Below are 22105 nucleotides of genomic sequence, written 5' to 3'. Positions count from 1 at the left end.
CCCAGAACAAATCGAGCTGCCTTTCTTTGGATTTTTTCCAGTTCTTGAATCAGGTAATCCTGGTGAGGGTCCCATACACTGGAACCATACTCTAGTTGGGGTCTTACCAGAGACCTATATGCACTCTCCTTTACATCCTTACTACAACCCCTAAACACCCTCATAACCATGTGCAGAGATCTGTACCCTTTATTTACAATCCCATTTATGTGATTACCCCAATGAAGATCTTTCCGTATATTAACACCTAGATACTTACAATGATCCCCAAGAGGAACTTTCACCCCATCAACGCAGTAATTAAAACTGAAAGGACTTTTCCTATTTGTGAAACTCACAACCTGACTTTTAACCCCGTTTATCAACATACCATTGCCTGCTGTCCATCTCACAACTTTTTTGAGGTCACGTTGCAGTTGCTCACAATCTTGTAACTTATTTATCACTCTATAGAGAATAACATCATCTCCAAAAGCCTCACCTCCGATTCCACTCCTTTACTCATATCATTTATATATATAAGAAAACATAAAGGTCCGATAATACTGCCTTGAGGAATTCCCCTCTTAATTTTTACAGGGTCAGATAAAGCTTCACCTACTCTAATTTTCTGAGATCTATTTTCTAGAAATATAGCAACCCATTCAGTCACTCTTTTGTCTAGTCCAATTGCACTCATTTTTGCCAACAGTCTCCCATGATCCACCCTGTCAAATGCTTTAGACAGGTCAATCGCGATACAGTCCATTTGACCTCCAGAATCCAAGATATCTGCTATATCTTGCTGGAATCCTACAAGTTGAGCTTCAGTGGAATAACCTTTCCTAAAACCGAATTGCCTACTATCGAACCAGTTATTAATGTCACAAACATGTCTAGTATAATCAGAAAGAATGCCTTCCCAAAGCTTACATACAATGCATGTCAAACTTACTGGCCTGTAATTTTCAGCTTTATGTCTATCACCCTTTCCTTTATACACAGGGGCTACTATAGCAACTTTCCATTCATCTGGTATAGCTCCTCCGACCAAACAATAATCAAATAAGTACTTCAGATATGGTACTATATCCCAACCCATTGTCTTTAGTATGTCCCCAGAAATCTGATCAATTCCAGCCGCTTTTCTAGTTTTCAACTTTTGTATCTTATTGTAAATGTCATTGTTATCATATATATGGCTTTAGTCTCCTCCTCTATCTCGACATTATCCTTGTAACCAACAATCTTTACATACTGCTGACTGAATACTTCTGCCTTTTGAAGATCCTCACATACACACTCCCCTTGTTCATTAATTATTGTTGGAATGTCCTTCTTGGAACCTGTTTCTGCCTTAAAATACCTATACATACCCTTCCATTTTTCACTAAAATTCATATGACTGCCAATTATGCTTGCCATCATGTTATCCTTAGCTGCCTTCTTTGCTAGATTCAATTTTCTAGTAAGTTCCTTCAATTTCTCCTTACTTCCACAGCCATTTCTAACTCTATTTCTTTCCAGTCTGCACCTCCTTCTTAGTGGAAATTTGGATTCCTTTTCCTTTTTGATTCCTGATATATGAATACAGCTTTTTCCATTTCCCTTTGTGGTCGTTACCCTCTTGAAGTATGCCATTCATACAATTCTCTTTTGCTTTTTTTTTTTTTTTCGTCTATTCAGTTCCCTCATTAGCTTTTTTCTAGTTTCTCTACTCTCCCTACCCTCTTTGATTTTCCTGTTTACTATTCTACATTTTCTTTTTAATTTTCTTATTTCCCTTGTCTAATAAACAGGGTCTGAGGTCATTTTACCCTTCTGAACAGGTACAAATCTCTTCTTTCTTCCCAAATGATTCCTTTAAATTTAGCCCAAAGTGTATCCCCATTACTCCCTTCACTTCTCCAACAATTGAATTGTGATTTAAGGTAGGTCCCAAATTCATCAACTTTAGTTTTTCTGTACAATTTCTTGTCTTGTGTGACCCTCTTATTAAGCCTTTTTGGTACCAGTCCTACATCCATTATTACAGCCTTATGCTTACCTATTCTGTCAATTACCTCAGTTTTATCTACAATTTCCCATGGTTTAACCAAGGATACATCTAGTAAGTTATTGGGACGAGTCGGTTCTTGTACTACTTGTGTATATCCTCCCTCCCAAATTAACTTATTTGCCAGTTTCTGTTCATGGGCTTCACTTGCAGCTCCATTCCATTCAATTTTGGGCAAGTTTAGATCTCCCCCAATTATTACCATATCATTATTATTGTTTTTATGAGTATAATCTATTATTTTCTCAAATATTTCCGTGTCTCTTTCCTCTCTTCCTGGCCTGTATTTTCCTATAATTCCCACCTCCTTCATGTTATGACAAACTAATTTTATCCCTAACATTTCATCCCTTTCATCGGTAAACCATTCATGTGAACAATAAGTTTCCTTCACCAGAATAAACACCCCCCCTCCCATTTTATCACCTCGGTCTCTACGATAGACTGTATACCCTTCTCGAAATACCTCTCTATTACCCACCCCTTCTCTCAACTACGATTCCACTCCTATCACCACATCAGTCTCATAAGATTTCATCAATGTACTGAATTTTAATTGTTTATTTATTACACTCTGACAGTTTACCAAGAGCAATCTGACACCCTTCCCACCTAAATCTTGACTGTTGCAATTGGGTAACTTGAAATTCCTTACTTTCCTGAGTTTCATTTTCTAGTTGACTGAGCCAGCTTGAAGTACAGCTGGCTCTTTCTACTAGTTTTCCTGGTCAGTATTATAACTCAACGGAGTTGCCTTTTTTACAGTACATATCTTAAGATTAATAAAATCTAGAACAATATTTGCAATCTTTTGTTTACCTGGATTGTTTAGATGAAGGCCATGCTTTGTGTAACATTGTCTCTCGAAACTGCTGCGTTCAGTTACCTGAGTATTCCGAAAATGTTTACAAATTTTAACTATATCTGTATTAACTTTGTCCACTTCATTGTTCACACACGAGTCTCTAATCAAATCATGCTTGTAGGGCACGTTCACTACAAAGATGTTAGTGTGAGTCACCTTACCTAGTGTACATTTAAGTTGAGAAATGACATTCTTAGCGTCGTCGTGAGCTACGTTGTTCGTCCCGCCGATGATCACTACTGCATCACGACTTCCGAGATTTCTTGCTGCCTGCGCCCTGCTTTCGAATACCTTCTTGATTGGGGCCCCACGATAGATGACGGCCGATGCTGCATTATCTTCATTGTTCATTTCCTTCGCAATTCCCCTCGCCTGGCTATCACCAAATATAAGGATGTTCGACACTTTTGCCGGTGCAGTGTGTGGGATTTTAGGCCTAACTTTGCCGCGTCTCGTAACGGAGTTTGCGCTATACGTTCGACTGCTTCCCATACGGATAAGTCCTTGCGTATCGCTTACTTCCCTCAGGGCTGAAAATCTATTTTTGGTATCAATTATAATGTTGTCCTTATTTAACTGTACACTTTTCCTCCTAGAATCTAAAGGCAACTTGACACCACGCGCTAGAATTCACAGAGCCACCTGTGTTCTGAGTGTTTACTGGTACCGGTACTTTCAATTCCAGTAAACATTCCTTCTCCTTTAAAATCTCATTCTCCACTTTTAATGCTTGTAAATCCTGTTGCAATAAAGAGAGAAGTTCAAGTACATTATCATTACCTCTATCCTCCAAGGAATGAGACACCAGCGATTCGTTGACAGTTGTAGGCCTAGGTTTGTTACCACTATTCAAATTGCACTCGCCACAGCTCACACAGGTCCAAGTATCTTCATTTTTAGCAAAACCAGCACTACACTTACACTCGAATGGTACCAAATTAAACACTTTTCACACTGTATACCATTCCTCACTCGCTTCTTGTTTACACCACACTTATTCCCGATTATTTCGCAAGAGAACTGGGAGCTATCTTCTCTTACATCCTCCACTGATGCCATCTTAAACCCAGCTTCGTGGTTTCTTGGGCAGTTGGATCTTTTTGTTTGATTTGAAAGTTGTTGTCTAGGAAATCAAACGAAAAGATCCAACTGTCAGTATCCAAAGAAATCTAAAAATATTACTGAAAAACACCACTTTCTCCTTAACGAGCAAGAAACCACGAAGCTGACCATAATGAATCCACAACTGCTGACTGCGAAAGCCTACCTTAAGATCCACAAAGGTAATGTAACCATGAGACCAATCATAAATTATAGATCAAGCCTGACTTACAAATTATCATGCTTCATACAAACATTTATCAAAAACATTACACATTCTTAGCCAAGAAATCAGTAAGAAACTCAATAGAATTCTGTAACATCACCAAAGAGCTGAAAATCGAACAACACCATGTCCTAGCATCATATGATATCATTAACATGTACCCTAACATACCCACACAGAAAACAATAAGACTAATAGAATTGAATTTAAGAAATCACATTAATCTAAGCATCCTCAAAATAGATGAAATCATTAATTTACTAGAATTTGCCCTAAACAGTAATTACTTTAGATTTCATGACACTATTTACAAACAGGAAGGCCATCTCATGTGTTCACCAGCTTCAGGAATACTACCTGAGATCTACATAGACCACTTAGAACATTCAGAAATGAGCAAAATCAACAATATATCATTCTGGTGCAGATTTGTAGACAATATATTCGTTGTTATAGACTGCAGGTCCACGAACAAAAACAACATACTTGAACAGCTAAACAAAATAGATCCACATGTAAAATTTACTATGGAAACTGAGAAAGATCACACTTTGAACTATCTTGACTTATCTGTCACCAAAATTGAAGGCCACTTAACATACAAAATCTATAGGAAACCTACACAAACCTCCTACACAATAAAAATTGATTCCACTCACCCGAACGCACACAATAAAAGCGGCATACTACAGCATGATTTACAGAGCTGTCAACATGCCTCTCAGGAAGAATTATTACTTTTTTTTTTTTTTTTTTTTTTTTTTTTTTTTTGCTTTACGTTGCACCGACACAGATAGGTCTTATGGCGACGATGGGATAGGAAAGGCCTGGAAGTTGGAAGGAAGCAGCCGTGGCCTTAATTAAGGTACAGTCCCAGAATTTGCCTCGTGTGAAAATGTGAATCCACGGAAAACCATCTTCAGGGCTGCCAATCGTGGGGCTCGAACCCACGATCTCCCGGATGCAAGCTCACAGCCGCGCACCTCTACGTGCACGGCCAACTCGCCCAGTCAGGAAGAATTAAAAAAAACAACAACTGAACATTATTCACGAAATAGTGGAGAATAATGGATATAATAGAAACATGATAAACAAAGTCATTCACAAAATGAAACATCAACCGAAATCCAAATTAAGCAGAAACAGCGAAACTAAGAAAGACTACGCACTTTTTACATTCAACAACACCCACATACACCCCGTAACCAATATATTCAAAAAACACAATCTAAGAATAGCTTACAGAAACACACGTAATAATGCTTCTTATTTACACATCACTAAATCAGGCAATGAGAATAACAAGTACAGCCACCCAGGAGTATACCGCATAAAATGCAACGATTGTGAAGCCAGCTACATTGGGCGCACCGGCAGATGTTTTTCTGTTCTATACAATTATCACGTCAACGCCACTAAATATAATCACTTTTCATCCATAGGGCAACTTGTTGAGGAACACAAGCATAAATTCACTAATATCGAGAATGACATGAATATTTTAAATATGAACCCCACAGGCCCATTGCTCAATATAATGGAAAATTTTTACATGAACATGGACCAATATGCTAATCCTAACTTCAACTTAAACAAAATCACAGACAAAACAAACATTCTTTTCAACACAGCCATACCCATTCTAAAAGAGACATATTTAAAAAGAATCAGCAAACACAAACCCACACACACCCCAGCGGACGCATCCCACCCCACACTACCCCTTCCACAAGCTGCTTCCCCCTCACCACCACCTCTCTTTCTTAACGCTACGACAGCCACAAGACGTACACGCAACAATGTGCAACACGCTCTCAACTATGCTCGAGGACATATCCAGCTCACACATAAGTAACGCGCACACACACACACCATGTACACAGCCTATTTAACAGGCACTCGCGATCAGTTGTTCTAATACCTATCTTCTTTTTCTTCTTTCTCCGATTTTTTAAATTTACCTGAGGGAACGCAAGTGTTAAGAGGGGAGCACCCACTACTCACTTTCATTGATTTCAATATGTCGCACACAGTAGCGTAAACCTCAACAAGGAAGTTTGATATAGACTGAGAGTGAGCTATGTATCTGTAAACGGGTTACTAAACCTCTTATTCTAATGAACACGATGTTCCCGCATATTTGCTGCCCAACAATGCATCTTGAAACATCTCATAAAACCGTTGGACATAGTATTTGCATTTAACATAGATATTCAAACTTGACACCACCCCATCAGTGATTCTTGATAAACTCTTAGAATTGTATCCAACCTCAGCAAATATAATTTTTGAGATATTTAGAAATATTGGGGCCAGGGAAAAAGCCCTCTAACCCCCAAAACTGTACCATTTGTATATATCTTAACCTTAAGAGTTTTTTAGAATAGTGGCATTCATATTTATTTTAATGGCATTCTTGTTTAATTTTAATTTTAGTAGTATTTATTCTGTACATTCGCTATTAAGTAGGTTCTTCAACAGCCGAAGATGACCTATTTACAGGTCGAAACCGGTACTGTCCTTTTATGTAAATAATATTGACACTATGTAAAATAAAGTATTGATTAGGTGGAGAACTCATCCTTCATACTTGTGTGAACCCGTAATAGTATTGACACTGTGGATACATTATGTTTACAGTACAAAGATAGATAAAACATATGAACACATACTAAAATGTACAGATGAGGACCGTGTCCACAATTTTTCCTAAAAAAACGAAGTACCCGACCACCTGGTAGTCACCGAATCCTGCTATTCGTTCATTTCAAATAGATCACGTTGCAATCAGTGCAAGTGCGTCTGCTAGAAGATAAGGGTATTCTCAGGGTTCTTCTTGTTATCCACATTAGTAGGAGCGTGTGCATGGACAAGGGAATATCCTTTGCTTCCACACTTGAGGGACAGTATGGAGAGGCGTTAACTAGTTGATGTGAAATAGCTGATCGAGTCCACTAAATCTTGTTTTACTAAGAGAGCCGTAAAAACGACGCTGGATCCATGTGTGTTTCTAGATGCTGGCTTCCCCTTAATTATTCTCTAATTATTCTCTAGTCTTCTGATTCGAAAGCCTCGTCATCAGTAAATCTGGTTTCTTGCACGCTGCTATCTAAATTTTGCATTTATGCAGGACATCTGGTAGTTGTTTAAGTTCTCCAGGCTTGCAATGGGTTTGGATGTTAATAATCCCGAAGTTTGTGATGGTTTTGGTTTTGATTTTCACATAGTGGTATTAGGGAACTCCGACTTTCCCTGCACGGTGAGTTCAGGCTCCCAGGAATTGGAAGGCCTGAATGTGCCACCACTGGTGGCTTGAGATTGGATGCTCTGTAGGGTAGTGACATCTGTGTCGTTGTTTATCATTGCATAAGAGGTAGTAAAGGTTATTTCCTAAGGGCGAAGACCCAGGATCTTAAAGGTTGGCCACTCCAAATCTTATTCAGGATTGTTGATGATTCTTACAGAGTGATTGCCAGTCGCTCCAACCCTCCTTGGGACTGGCTACAGCACTACTATAGAGCATTCCAACCTTAAAATGCAGTACAGCAGTAATGGGATAATTCCGTCTCTTTCCTTCTCCCATGTTTTGCAGGTAGCGCTGTCCTACTCTAATGCAGCGGGTTTGCCAAATATCCGTAAATCAGAATGTTATCGGTTAAAATGGGTGAATATCGTGTTATGTACAGAATTTCAAGGCACATTTGGTGCCATTAAAAAAAAAAAAATGTAAAAAATAATTGTGTGAAAATGGTAATATAATGGAAAGTTACGCCAAATGCAAAATCTTCATTGCATAGAACTTATTTTATAGTCATTATTTTCCTAATTTTTTCACTGCTGGTAAAGAAACATTTCAGCTCGATGTAGGTAAGCTTATTCTTAAATTTAAATGATAACAAAATGCAGTATATGCGTTTATTTTCAGTCATGTTCAACGGTTTTTATGTGCAGGCACGAAAAAGTCAGTCGCCAGCATCTTTCCTATTGAATTTGCATGGGGGGTCAAAGCGAGGCAAATGGACTTCAGATATGGAAGTTATTTTTAAAACAATCCCAAAGTTCTTATCTTGCCGAGTTCTTAATTTGTGACAGGAAGAATGTCTCCTTGAATTTTGGTTTTGCGCGTGACTCAGCTGGCCGGCTGGCTGTGTGGTTGGCTGAAGTACTGGTAGTGATCTCCCAAACATGCGCTTTTAACATTTCCAGACATTCGCATGCAGTGCAGTGCTCATTTTGTCAGTAGTGTTTATAATAGTGATTAAATACTTATCAGTGTGACATGTACAATTCTTGAGGGCAAGTGTATTTTGTTTGTGTGGTTCGTGAGTTTGTGCTTGTGCGTGGGGTTCTTAGTTCGCAGAAAAAGTGCAGGAGGATGTAAATGGATTGTAAAAGGAAACGTTCTGTAGTTCAAAGAACAAAGGCAGAAATGTGTACGCAAAAAAAGGCAGTTACTGGCCACCGTCTTTGCTATTGACTTGGCATGGCGTGGTTAAAATGAAGCAAACGGTCTTTGGATAAGGAAGTTATTTTTAAATCATACCTCAAGTCCTTATCTCGCTTATCTCTTAATTTATGACTGGGAGAACATCTCGTTTGTTTACGTTTCACGAGTGACTCGGCTGGATGGCTGGCGGCTGGCTGGCCAGTAGGGATCTCCCAAACAGTGAGCATTTAAATATACAGACAGTCGTGTGCAGTGGTGTTGATTTAATCAGTATTATCAGATTGATTAAATAAAGATCGGTGATAAATGTATAGTTCTTGAGGACAAGTGGATTGTGTTTGTTGTGTTTGTGTAGTCTGTGTAGTTGTGAGTTTGTGCTTGTGCTCATGCGGGGGGGTTCTTAGTTCGAAGAAAAATTGCAGAATGATGTATCGTCAAATTAGAAAGAAACGATCCATAGGTAAACTCAGGGGAAAGGAACGCAATATTATAATGAGTGTCCTGGATTATTTTTTAAAGACTATGAATGTGAGTAGTGCAGTCAGTGAAACAGCTAAAGCTACAGGTTGTTCCGAAAGAACAATCTATGCTATAAGGAAGGAACACACACATGGTCCTTTGCGAATTCCCGCCAAAAAAAGCAAAAAAAAAGAGAAGGGCAGCAGAAAAATGTAAGGAAAATTAAATATGATGAAATTGTGCAAAGTGGAGTGCGTTGGGTGGTTCACACTCTTTTATTTGCTAACATACCACCGACATTGAATGTGATTTTGAATCGGGTAAATGGAGAAGATTCTTTGCCACGATTTTTCAAAACAATGTTTTATCGCTTCTTACATGATATAGGCTTCTGTTACTTAAGACGGGGTAATAAAGGAGCTTTCATTGAAACTGATGAAATTATTAATTGGAGGCACAGATATCTCAGGGAGATAAAATGTTTGAGGGCACAAAATAAAGCTATAATTTACACAGATGAATCGTGGGTAAATATTGTGCAGATGGTGACAAAAGAATGGAAGGATACGACAGTGAAAAGGGCACGGCAGGCCGCCATTGAAGGAGTGAGTTTGGGACTTAGGCCACCGAAAAGCCAAGGACCGCGATTCGCCTTATTCCACCCTGGTAAATAACATGCTTGTTGTTCCAAATGCTGAACTATGCCATAAAAATACGGCGGACGCCCACGAGAAAATGACTGGTGAAATTTATGAGAAGTGGTTTTAGGAACAACTGTTGCCGAACACTCCCGAAGGTGCTGTGATCGTACTGGATAATGCCGCTTATAACTCCCGTAAGTTGGAACCTTTGCCGGTGGCTTCTTGGCGAAAAGATGACATCGTACAGTGGTTATGTAAAAAACAAATATCGTTTGAGGACGGGATGCTCAAGCGAGAATTGTTACACATCGCTTCTCAGCGTAAGGCCCTGTATGATAAGCAGAGAATAGATGAAATGGCAAAAACGGCAGGTCGGCAGATTCTACATCTCCCGCCTTATCACTGCGAGTTAAACCCTATTGAGATTGTGTGGTCGCAGGTGAAAAACTACATCCAGTATCATAACGTATCATTCAAGAAAAATGATATGGAAAATTTAATAACCGCTGCGTATAAGAGCATTACAGTGGACAATTTGGCAAATTATGTGAAAGAAGTAAAGAAAAGTGAGAGAGATTTGTGGAAAGTAGACGAATTACAGGACGATGTTGACGATGAACAGCTTTTAATAAGACTTTCTTCATCGTCCAGATCATCCTCAAGTTCATCTCCTGAACCTGGTTCATCCAAAGCCGGAACATCAGGCCTTGTAGAAATGATAGAAGTTATATGTCCAATGTCTGAGAGCAACGACAGTGATTAAGGTATGTTGTATTTATTTTACCATCCTACAAATATCAATTTATGATTGAATGACTTTAAAATTACAAAATTATAAATGAAAAATGTGGAACTGTGATGCCCTGTTTGAGTCACACTCGAGCATAATCTTCACGAGTCGATTTTGCAACAGCACACTCCATCTATGCTGTACTGCAATTTAAGGTCGGAACTCTCTATAAGCTACTCAATCCACCTAGTAGTACTATAGGCAGGGTTTATATTCATTATCATCCAAAGGGCAATTTTGTTTCTTGTAGTGTTGAACTAGAGATGCTACTTCACTGACTCCAAAATCTTCTTGAGCACTTACGGTTGGCCAAGCAAAAGTGTCAAATACTGAGGTGAACTTTTCAATATCTTACTGATTTAAAAACTTCTCGCCTAAATACTTAACTTCTGATGGATAACGTGATCTGTTTCAGTTTCAGCAGAAGCTCTTGTAGTGGCACTGAGCCTGTTGCAACTGACAAATCAATATATCTGATGCACAAAACAAAGTTCATTTTCAAAAGTGCACAAGTACAACTTTGATGCAAGTTAGATGGAGGACTAGACTGCCCTACATGAGCAGACACAACACATCATTCAGAAGGTGATTTAAAATATTTATTGCTCGTGAATAAATGAATAGACACCACATATTTGCACATATGTATAATAACTTAAGAGATACACCAATATGGGTGTACTGCTGCCGACCGACATGTTCTGTCTGATGATAATAAAGGACGCGGCAGCACGTTACCAACTGTGAAAATGACAAAATAAAATGCGGCAGGCGAGTTGCTAACACAAAATCTGCAACATACTCCCCCTTTTTGAGGGACCTCAGCACTTAAAATCAGTGTCGAGTGTCTTATCCCTTTCAGACCTGAAAGAAAACTGGCGGTGTGAATTTTTGTTTATACATTAAAATCTGACTAAAATGCTCTTAAATACATATATTTTTAGTTTATTCTACGAAATGGAAATTAACATCTGAGAAAAAGCACCCACACAATTGTGCGTGTCAGGACGTAATTCACTACTTACAAAAAACTTCAGTGCATATGAATATACATATGTACATGATCAGATGTTTTATTTTACAGTGTGGAACAATTAAAATCTTTGTTCAAACACAAGTATACATTATATTTTCTACACTGAGGACGAGTTTTGCTTTTACAGCCCTTTTGGCGACAGCACCTTTTCGTCAGACCTGAAAGAAAACTTGGGGTGTGAATTTATGTTTGTACATCAAAAATTTCCTAAAATGCTCTCAAATACACGTGTTTACAGTTTATTTTACAAAATAAGAACTATCGTCTGAAAAACTGCACTCACACAACTGTGCCTGTTAGGACTTAATTCACTACATACAAAAAAGAAAAAATTAAAAATATTCAGCTCAGCACATGTGAATATACACATGTACATTATCAGATGTTCTATTTTACAGTGTGGAATGATTTAAAACAATTAAAATCTTATACATTACATTTCTCACATAGAATACGAATTCTGCTTTCACAGTGCTTTTGTGGAAGCACCCAGCAGCACTCCCGCATGCACTGCCTGTAGGAAAACCTAGCCCACACAATTGTGCATATCAACATTCAAAACCTCATGATATTATGTACAATGTTATAAGTTCACAATTTTATGTTTGCTGAACAATTTACGCACTTCATAGATTACATTCTGATATTCGGTGAAGCTTCTAGATTAATATGAATGCAATAAATAAATATTTACTTTAGGCTTTACTGCTTCCTGCCACCCTGCCAATGAACTGCATTTTTAAACTCTTCTTCCTGCCCCCTGGTGACAAAGCACTAAATATTGAACATAACAGGCGCTCAGCCCAAACACATGTTCAACTATAATAATAATAATAATAATAATAATAATAATAATAATAATAATAATACCAATAGCAATAATAATAAAGTAAAAATCTATATACTAATGTTATATCTAAAATAAATACTAATTGGATACCTAAATAATACAAATCTAGCCCTATTCTGACCTTAAGTTCTACTCCTAACAGCCACAATACTTCAGCGCCATACAGGACCCTTAATTAAAAATAGGAGAGGATTTCCACCAATCAATACTTATTTATTGTATATATTAAATTACAGGACCGGTTTCGACCTCATATTCAAGGTCATCTTCAGCTGAACCATACATACATATTTATATAATGAAGCTTTGATTAAGATTGTGGTGTTGAAGGAATGCCATATGATGATGATGTACATTTAGTTACATACAAATGGGGCACGTCTTAGCGTGAACTGGCGTATATGTCATTCTGTACAATATTGCAACTGTATGTCTAAAATGTTGAAGGTCTTAAAACTAGTGTATAAAACACGTCTTTTCCTAAACTAACTTATATATATGTACAAGATAAAAACAATATATAAAAACACTTCATGCATATGAACATTCGTTCTTGCTTGGTGGTCAATACATCGACTAACTTCCGTATTTAAGTCTTATTCACAGTTGTGCACTTCAGCTGCTATTCTTAGAGTTTGTAAAATTGCATGGATAAAAGTTTTGTCTTCCTGTGCGTATGTGAGATAAAACACTTTCAATTTAAAATAGGTGCCAAATGTATGGATGAAATTCAAGTAAAATATGTTCAGCTCTGCTGTGTGTGTTGCCCTTTTATTAGAACCAATTCATGTTGTCTTTTTGGCGTCCATAAATTTGGATGACATTGGTTTCAAAGTAGTGGCTCCTTTCCCATTTGTAGCTGTGCAATGATGACATTACAAGCTCGCACGTCAAACACAACTCAGCTACACCAACAACAATAAACATAACATCATTGCACAGCTACAAATGGGAAAGGAGCCACTACTTTGAAACCAATGTCATCCAAATTTACGGACGCCAAAAAGACAACATGAATTGGTTCTAATAAAAGGGCAACACACACAGCAGAGCTGAACATATTTTACTTGAATTTCATCCATACATTTGGCACCTATTTTAAATTGAAAGTGTTTTATCTCACATACGCACAGGAAGACAAAACTTTTATCCATGCAATTTTACAAACTCTAAGAATAGCAGCTGAAGTGCACAACTGTGAATAAGACTTAAATACGGAAGTTAGTCGATGTATTGACCACCAAGCAAGAACGAATGTTCATATGCATGAAGTGTTTTTATATATTGTTTTTATCTTGTACATATATTGTAACAGTAACGCCCGTACTTCAGTTTATCGGAGAGCATGAGGAACGACAAGGCGTGTACGGCCCATGCTAAGAGAGTAAGAGAGAAGGGTAGTGAAAGAAAAATTCATGATTAAGTGGATCTTTCAGTTTATTCGATAAATAGGCAAATAATTATGTCACCTTTTATAGCTGAATTGTAGATTTGTCCCTGAGGGCGTGAAGAGGACGTTGTCCCGCGGCGGCTGCGTCGTCTTGCGGTCGGCGTCGGCGTTGTCTTCCGTCGTTGGTGTTTGTATTAGTGTTGATGACTCGAACCAGAGGCAGGAACGGGGAAATGTGGAGCTTCCACATTTGACGTCATGGGGTACTGGTGTGACACTTCCCTATGGCGAAGCACGCCGAAATAGTTCCCACAGTAGCAAGGATAAAGTTAGAGTCACAGTTCGTATTTGGAATAATACGCAAATGAAACAATCTAGAACCTTCCGAGGTGCGGTGATCAAGCACTTCATAAAGAAAATTACATTTATCGAGTACAGTCTCTGCACTGTACTCCACCAGCATAATACATTAGTTGAAATAAATGATAGTCCAAATTCCCGTGCGTCGTGATTTTCAGATTAACACTGGCACTTAAGATCATAATGCAACACAGTTCAACGGATAGACATAGTCTTTAAATGAAATTGGGGCTGGCTAGAAATACTACCGCTGCTTTCACACAGTCTTTGAACGAAATTAATGCTGGCACAGTTAATGCAAGAACACAGTCTTTAAATGAAATAAAGCTGACACAATTAATGCAAGAACACAGTCTTTAAACGAATCCAAAGCTGGCACAGTTTATGTGAGAACACAGTCTTTAAATGAATTCAAGCTGGCGAGAACACAGTCTTTAAACGAATTCAAAGCTGACACAATTAATGCAAGAACACAGTCTTTAAACGAATTCAAAGCTGGCACAGTTTATGTGAGAACACAGTCTTTAAATGAATTCAAGCTGGCGAGAACACAGTCTTTAAACGAATTCAAAGCTGACACAATTAATGCAAGAACACAGTCTTTAAACGAATTCAAAGCTGACACAATTAATGCAAGAACACAGTCTTTAAACGAATTCAAAGCTGGCACAGTTTATGTGAGAACACAGTCTTTAAATGAATTCAAATATACAGCCGGATCGAGAGACGAATTATGCCGCGACGGCTTACTTGCACACACTCGCTGATTCACGGCTTACTGCCGACTCACTCCACTCTCTGCCTTCAGCACACTGCCGTCGCATACCGCGCACTCCCTCTGCTTTACTGCAGGCTCTCTGCTTACATTCTGCCTTACCCCAGGCTGGCGACTCGCTTATATTTCGTTCATGCAGCAATGGAACACGAAGGAACCTTCTGCGTGACGTCGCTTGTCCTTGGCCGGTGTTCTAGAAAGTCGCGAACTTGCTCGCAGTTCCCACTATGCCAGTGCGCTCGGCGCAAGCTTACGGTCGGGTATTAGCGAGCTCCACTTAATAAAAGAATGAAACGTGAATGCTCGTAGGGCGTTACCGTTTCAATATATAAGTTAGTTTAGGAAAAGACGTGTTTTATACACTAGTTTTAAGACCTTCAACATTTTAGACATACAGTTGCAATATTGTACAGAATGACATATACGCCAGTTCACGCTAAGACGTGCCCCATTTGTATGTAACTAAATGTACATCATCATCATATGGCATTCCTTCAACACCACAATCTTAATCAAAGCTTCATTATATAAATATGTATGTATGGTTCAGCTGAAGATGACCTTGAATATGAGGTCGAAACCGGTCCTGTAATTTAATATATACAATAAATAAGTATTGATTGGTGGAAATCCTCTCCTATTTTTAATTGTGCAATTGTCAATACGGAAATGAAAATTATAGATTACGATACAGGACCCTACCAAAAACCCCCGATCTTAAAACTAACCTCAAGGTTTTATAGCTGATACCCGGAAATTTAGCTAGCAAGTTTTTGACCTTTGCTTCTCGCTCTTCTAATATGATCATTCCAAGTTCCTTTACTGTTAATAATGACTCCTAAATATTCCAACTTGTTACTTGTTCCAACCTTTCTCCCTGCACGACCCATTTGCCGTCCTCCTCTCATCCTTTGTGTACTTGGGCGATTAGCATTTTAGATTTATTCCCATTAATTTTCAAGGCCCATTTCTTTGCAAAATCCGACACTGCATTTAAGGCCTTCTGCATCCCACCTGAAGTTAGTCATCAATATCACATCATCAGCAAAAATCAATCCCGGTACCTCCAACCCATTAATTACCGGCATGGCCCAGTTGCTTCCCCCATGCCCATCCAAGATATCATTAAAGGAGAACACAACACAAAACACACATTTTGTTATTCATTGCTAAATATGTATTATGGGAATGTAATAAACAATGCCCTTAATCCGGTGCTTCTATATCCAACCATTCTCAAGTGATGTGCGGAAGTAGTAACTGGTCGTGACGTCACTGCGCTGTAGGGTCTACCTAGCAGCCTTGACGCTCGGAGTAAACTCGCGCAGTCTTTTCCCGCACTCCATCTGCTACTGCTGTGTTCTTCTGTTGCCAGTGTTAGTGGGCTTATTTTTATTTATAATGGATGTAAATATCATTCGTCCGTATCAGTATGAGCCAGAACGAATGACGTTTGCTGATGTCCATTCAGATAGCGATCTTGACATGGATATGCTAAACACTACAGGCCGTGCCGGCACGCGAATTTGGTGTAAATGTAATGAGTGTACCATCATGGATACGGATGAAGAAAGTGTATGCTGTTGTGAATTAGACAATGTAAAAGCAGTGTAATCTGAGAAATTTATGTGTATAACAAGAAATCCCTTGTTTACAAGGCTTATTTTAGACCGTGATGTATTGACAATGACGAGGCATAACATGAGCTTTAAAACAAAGAACATGGCAAGGAAACGTTTACTGACAGCTTTAAATCCATCAAATAGAACTTGGCGTTTTATTTGTTACAAACAATTCACTTCGTGGGTAAATTTATGGACTGCGATTGGTAAAAAGAACAGAGTTGTCATACCATCATGTGTTGTCAACACCATAAGAACACATTTCCGGAACGCAGTGGCACCTATGTGGGCTTCAAGCTGTAAATGAAGAAATGAAATTAAAACAGTAGAATTATGTAAGAGTTTCCTAAGCTTGTTTGTATGATAAATATAGATAATGTATTATTTTGACATGAAGTACGGTACCTCATTTATTGTTACGAGTGAAATCGTGAGAAGGGCTTCTTGGTCAGGTCGTCATTGGAAGGTCGAGGTACTGGAGCGATGTTTTTAGGCAGTGACAGATCCATTGTTTGATCTTCAGGTGAGGCTCTACTATAGTTAGTTTGCAAGAGAGTTATTTTGTTCATTATTGCCTTCTTCCATCCATTGCTTGATGCCTCATATTTCTGTTTTATCACCCAGGCTCCTGTTGATTTTGAGTACTGAGTTTTGATACCAACTTTCAGTTTATTGATGTTCCAATTATAGTCCAATACAGCAATCACTGACCTGAGCTTTAAGCCTCTGTACGAGAAATGAACTCTTTTTGGAGAGTATTTCAAATGAAGGTTATGATAACTTTCTTTCTCTCTTCCTCCTCCGTTAATGCATCGTGCTCACAGGATTTCCATTCACCGTTTTCTAACCACTTATGCTTTTTTTTTTACGTGGTGCAAAATTGACGTAAATTTATCGATTAACACAGAACTGTTTCCATTACATGTTTGTGTTGCCCACCATAAATGATTATTTATACTGGCCTTCCACGCTTGAACTTCTGGATGATTTTTATCGAGAGCTTTAATCTTTTTCATTAGACTTTCTGATGTGTGCCAAACATCAAATTCATGTTCAATATCAGGATACTGCGTTCTCAGTAAATACCTTACTCCTTTGTGTCTATCGGAAAGGAAGAGTTTTATATTACAATTTTCTTCCTGTATAATCTTCCTCATCGTGATTTCACATGCAGCCCTTTCAAGATCACCTCTCACCATCACTCTCTGAACAAGTTCCAAATGAGCTATGTGGCCTGTATTTATATCCATTAGTGAATACACTAAATATTTGGGTGAAAAGCCGGGAGAATCGTACTGGCCATCTCCAGCTAACCAAATGGGTTTGGCACTGCTTTTCAAACAATCAATAACGTTAATCCTTTCTTGATCCCAAGCACCCTCCACTATCGGACCAGTTACTCTATGAATAATTCTATCGTATACAGTTCGTGACATCATATGTAAGTTAATGGACTTGCAGAATGACCGAAAAGGTTCTAACAGAATGCCTGACAACAATAATGCTGATGATATTAGGACATTTGCTTCCGGTTTCTTTCCTTCCATAGGTTGAGAATACCAATGGACTTTATTACCACAATCGCAAAGTGATTTTATGCACAACATAGTCCCTTTAATGTAATGTGAAATGTTTTTCACTTTACTTTTACAAATGCAACAAATTTCAAAGAGTGTGCGCAAACTTGTCCCCGCTACAAAGAAATATGAACCTGTAATATGTCCAAATTTTCCCCGCACATTAATTCCACCCCTGCATTAGCTGTGCACAGCGGGAGCCTCCAACTTACCGAAATTACTAATAATTCGTCTTAATTCCACTCTCTTTCTCATCCAGCCCCCATACTTCAGCGCCATACAATACCCTACACCGTTTTGTAACCACTTATGCTCATTTTTTACGTGGTGCAAATTTTTTTTTTTTTCATTTATTGAAACGCATACCCCATTATTGTGTTTATTAGTCTGTTACCCAAGTAAAGAATTTCAACTTCCTACATTGATTTTAACCCATGCCGACAGGGCCTAAAAGTTTTAGAAAATAGCTGCTTAAAGGGTCTCTTATATGTAGTTGTAGATGATCACTCAAAACAATTATTTTAGAGAAATATGAATGAAAACAGAAATTTATATAATGCTCTTCTTGTAAGTAACAAAAAAGATACAAGTTTTATAGTTATTCATTTGGATATTTCCTCTTCAAAGTCTCTTTTTTACAGTCTGGGTACATTTTTCTATGTTCTTGCACACATTGTAATAAGAACTGCTTTTGTTCTTCATCTGCGGTAATCAGACCATGAAAGTCTGTCATTAGTTTAACAGCCCTTTCAGCTGTGTCATTAACTGCTTTTAAGGTAAAAACCTTCTTTTTACCTTCCACAAACGCTACTTTGTCTTTCCATGAAGATGCAATTTCTTGAAGGAAACCACTGTCAAGTTTCAGTCGTGAAAATAAATCTTTACTCTTGACAGAAACAAAATCACTCAAAGACTTCCCTGAAACAAGATAAAAAGTACTTGTAGTGCCTATAAATAAAACAAATAAGTTCTAAATTAAATACCAGATTAAACACCACTAGTCTACTATGTACCATATAGATAGCCAGACATCTCTTCTTTCGATGGAACATATCTCTTTCCGGAATCACCAAAGCTTTCTTTTTGTAAGATTTCTACAATGTATCCTTTAGTCTGCTCATCAGCTTCATTATCAAAAATTGAAAGAATGGCTATTTCCTCTGACAAGTACCACAAGTGTTGACTGAACTAGTTTAAAGCCGCATTGGAAATCAACTTGTCAACTTTCTCGTAATCCTTTAAGGTCTTTAAAAAACAAAAATCTTGATTTGGTGCTTTTATCGCCAAACTACATCCAAGCCAGGGCTTCACGTAAACTGCCAGAATGAATAAACAAACATCTTGTAAAGCTTGTTTGCCCTTAGTGCTCATTTTAAACTGGGACTTCAGTAAACACATTTTTAAGAAGTAAATAGCTCTTGCCATCCATCGTGCTTGATGCATTGCACCAGGAGGTCTGATTTTTATTTTATTTTTAATGTCTCCACCCAGAAAAACAGTAGCCAGCTCATAATCATCTCGTACAGTCAATTTTGCCAGCTAATTGTTAAAAAAAGTCACCAATTCAATAATATTTGCTTCGCAGAGATGTTGTTGGACAAAATCAGTGCACGGTTCGATGGCACTAGGATTAATATTCTTCCAGTTGTCTCTAAACTTTTTGAACAGCAGAATATCAGGACTGCTAGTGATTTGTTGGATCATTGATTCAAACACACTTTTGAACACCAATTCTTAAATATGATGGCGGCAAGGAAAGAGTAACAACTCTCTTTCAAGTTTTTGCTCTAAAAACACACAAGCTCCGTTCAAGCGTCCTATATTAGATGCTGTTGTATCACAGCACATTATTTGTACCTTATCATCCAGTTTCCAGTCATGAAGGGCATTTGACACTGCTTTCGCTTGCTCTTTGCCGGAAGAGTTGTCTAAATTCGGCACAGCAAGAAGTTGTTCTTCCTTGTCACATGAAATAATAATTGCCGGGCTGAGTGGCTCAGACGGTTAAGGCGCTGGCCTTCTAACCCCAACTTGGCAGGTTCGATCCTGGCTCAGTCCGGTGGTATTTGAAGGTGCTCAAATACGACAGCCTCGTGTCAGTAGATTTACTGGCACGTAAAAGAACTCCTGCGGGACTAAATTCCGGCACCTCGGCGTCTCCGAAGACCTTAAAAAGTAGTTAGTGGGACGTAAAACAAATAACATTATTATTGAAATAATAATTGGTAGGCGTTCTTCTTTAGAACTTCTTACGTCCAGAGCAGGTAACAATTTTCCATCCCAATGAACAGTAACTACTTCGGGCACATTATCGTGAAAAACGGATTTAATGGATCTCGCTCTATCTTTTCTCATTTGTGTTCAAATGCGTTGAATAGAAGATCTGTTGATCGGGTAAATGTCAGAACTAAGACAAAGTGCTTCTACTACAGACTGAACTGTATAAACAGAATCACTGATGCTTAGTTGACATCTGTCTAAAGTTGCAACTAATTTAGATGTGATAAAATCTTTTCTTCCTCTTCTTGTCGACGTAGCTAAAGAACTTAAAGATTGAGATGTGGATGGCAGAGATTCTTCCAGGCTTTCTTCATAGCTTGTGGATTGTTCTTCTACGTCTTCATGTGTATCATTTGTGTAAAGTTGCAGATTCCAATGAGCTCGCGGAAGGCATTTACTTTAGTCTCCTTTTATCTTCTGCGAGTTTTCTCAGCCTGGCCCTTTCTTCAATATCAGCCAACTTTTTGTCACCACCCGCTAGGCACCCTCTTTGCTTTTGCAAAAATATTTTATCTTATTCGATTTTTATTCTTTCAAGAACATCAGCATGTGAGATATTGAATAAATTATCGAATTCAAGTTAAAAGTTCTCCTCGCGGCGCCTATGTAAATCCTGAATCTTCTTGCTATTTTTTTTTTTTTTTTGCAGTTCTCGCCAGACCTGATAAAGATCCGCTAACTTCGTAACACAATTAGGCAGAGCTCTGGTAGGTATTCTAGCCTTTTCCCAGAATATATTGCACTACTGAATGATAAGATTTGCGCTTTCACTGACAGTCAACTTAACCTCACGTATGTTGAAAAATAGAACTATGAGAACTTGCCGATTAGATGGTAATTTTGCACCTGTTATTTGGTGATTTACTTCACTAACCAAGAAAATGCTTTCTTTTATTGATCCTTAGTTCCATTGACATCTTCGAAATATAAAACAATCCGTGACAACTACCCGAAAAGCGAAAAACTAAGTGACAAAAACAATGAGAGTACGCCACTCTTGTGATGCAACTTGTATGGACATGTTTGCGCGCGAGTCGGCACGGGTTGCACTGTTCCAAGTAAGGAAAAAAATTGTTTTCGGGTGTTTTAGGCCCAAACGAATAAAACAATAACCTATGCATTGCAATATTAAAACTTTGAAAAATAAGGGACACCCTAATATACATCGTCTTGAGTGTGTTCGTTATCAGTATCACTAATATAACTTTCACTGTCACTTTCATCTGGTTCATAGAAACTGTCATTCAACTGTTCTCCCATTACGTCACTGTTCAAGGCTGTGCCGGAAGTAGCAACGTCGAAGTATTTTCTAGCTATTTCACTTCCTAACTCACACTGTATTTCTACACTACATTCGTGTCTGTCTGGTGAAATATTTTCACTCATATCATTCTGAACGTATGTACATCATTATCGTTATCACTTTCGTTTAATACTGTGTCAACAAACTCCCTTCATCTTTTAGCCTCGTACCTTTCTGTCCTGCTCTTTTTAGTTTCTGACGAGTACTCCCATAATGTATTTTGTGAAGCGGCTTCCATATGAATTAGCATTCCTGCCTGAGAAGTATCTCCATCTGTCGATGCCAGACATCTTATTGAAGGAACAGACCCTGGCTTCAATTTCGGATCTTGCAGCTTTTCCGTAGGCA

This window comes from Anabrus simplex, chromosome 2, assembly GCF_040414725.1.
Source record: "Anabrus simplex isolate iqAnaSimp1 chromosome 2, ASM4041472v1, whole genome shotgun sequence".
Taxonomy (NCBI): Eukaryota; Metazoa; Arthropoda; class Insecta; order Orthoptera; family Tettigoniidae; genus Anabrus; species Anabrus simplex.
Note: the sequence above shows the minus strand (reverse complement) of the source record.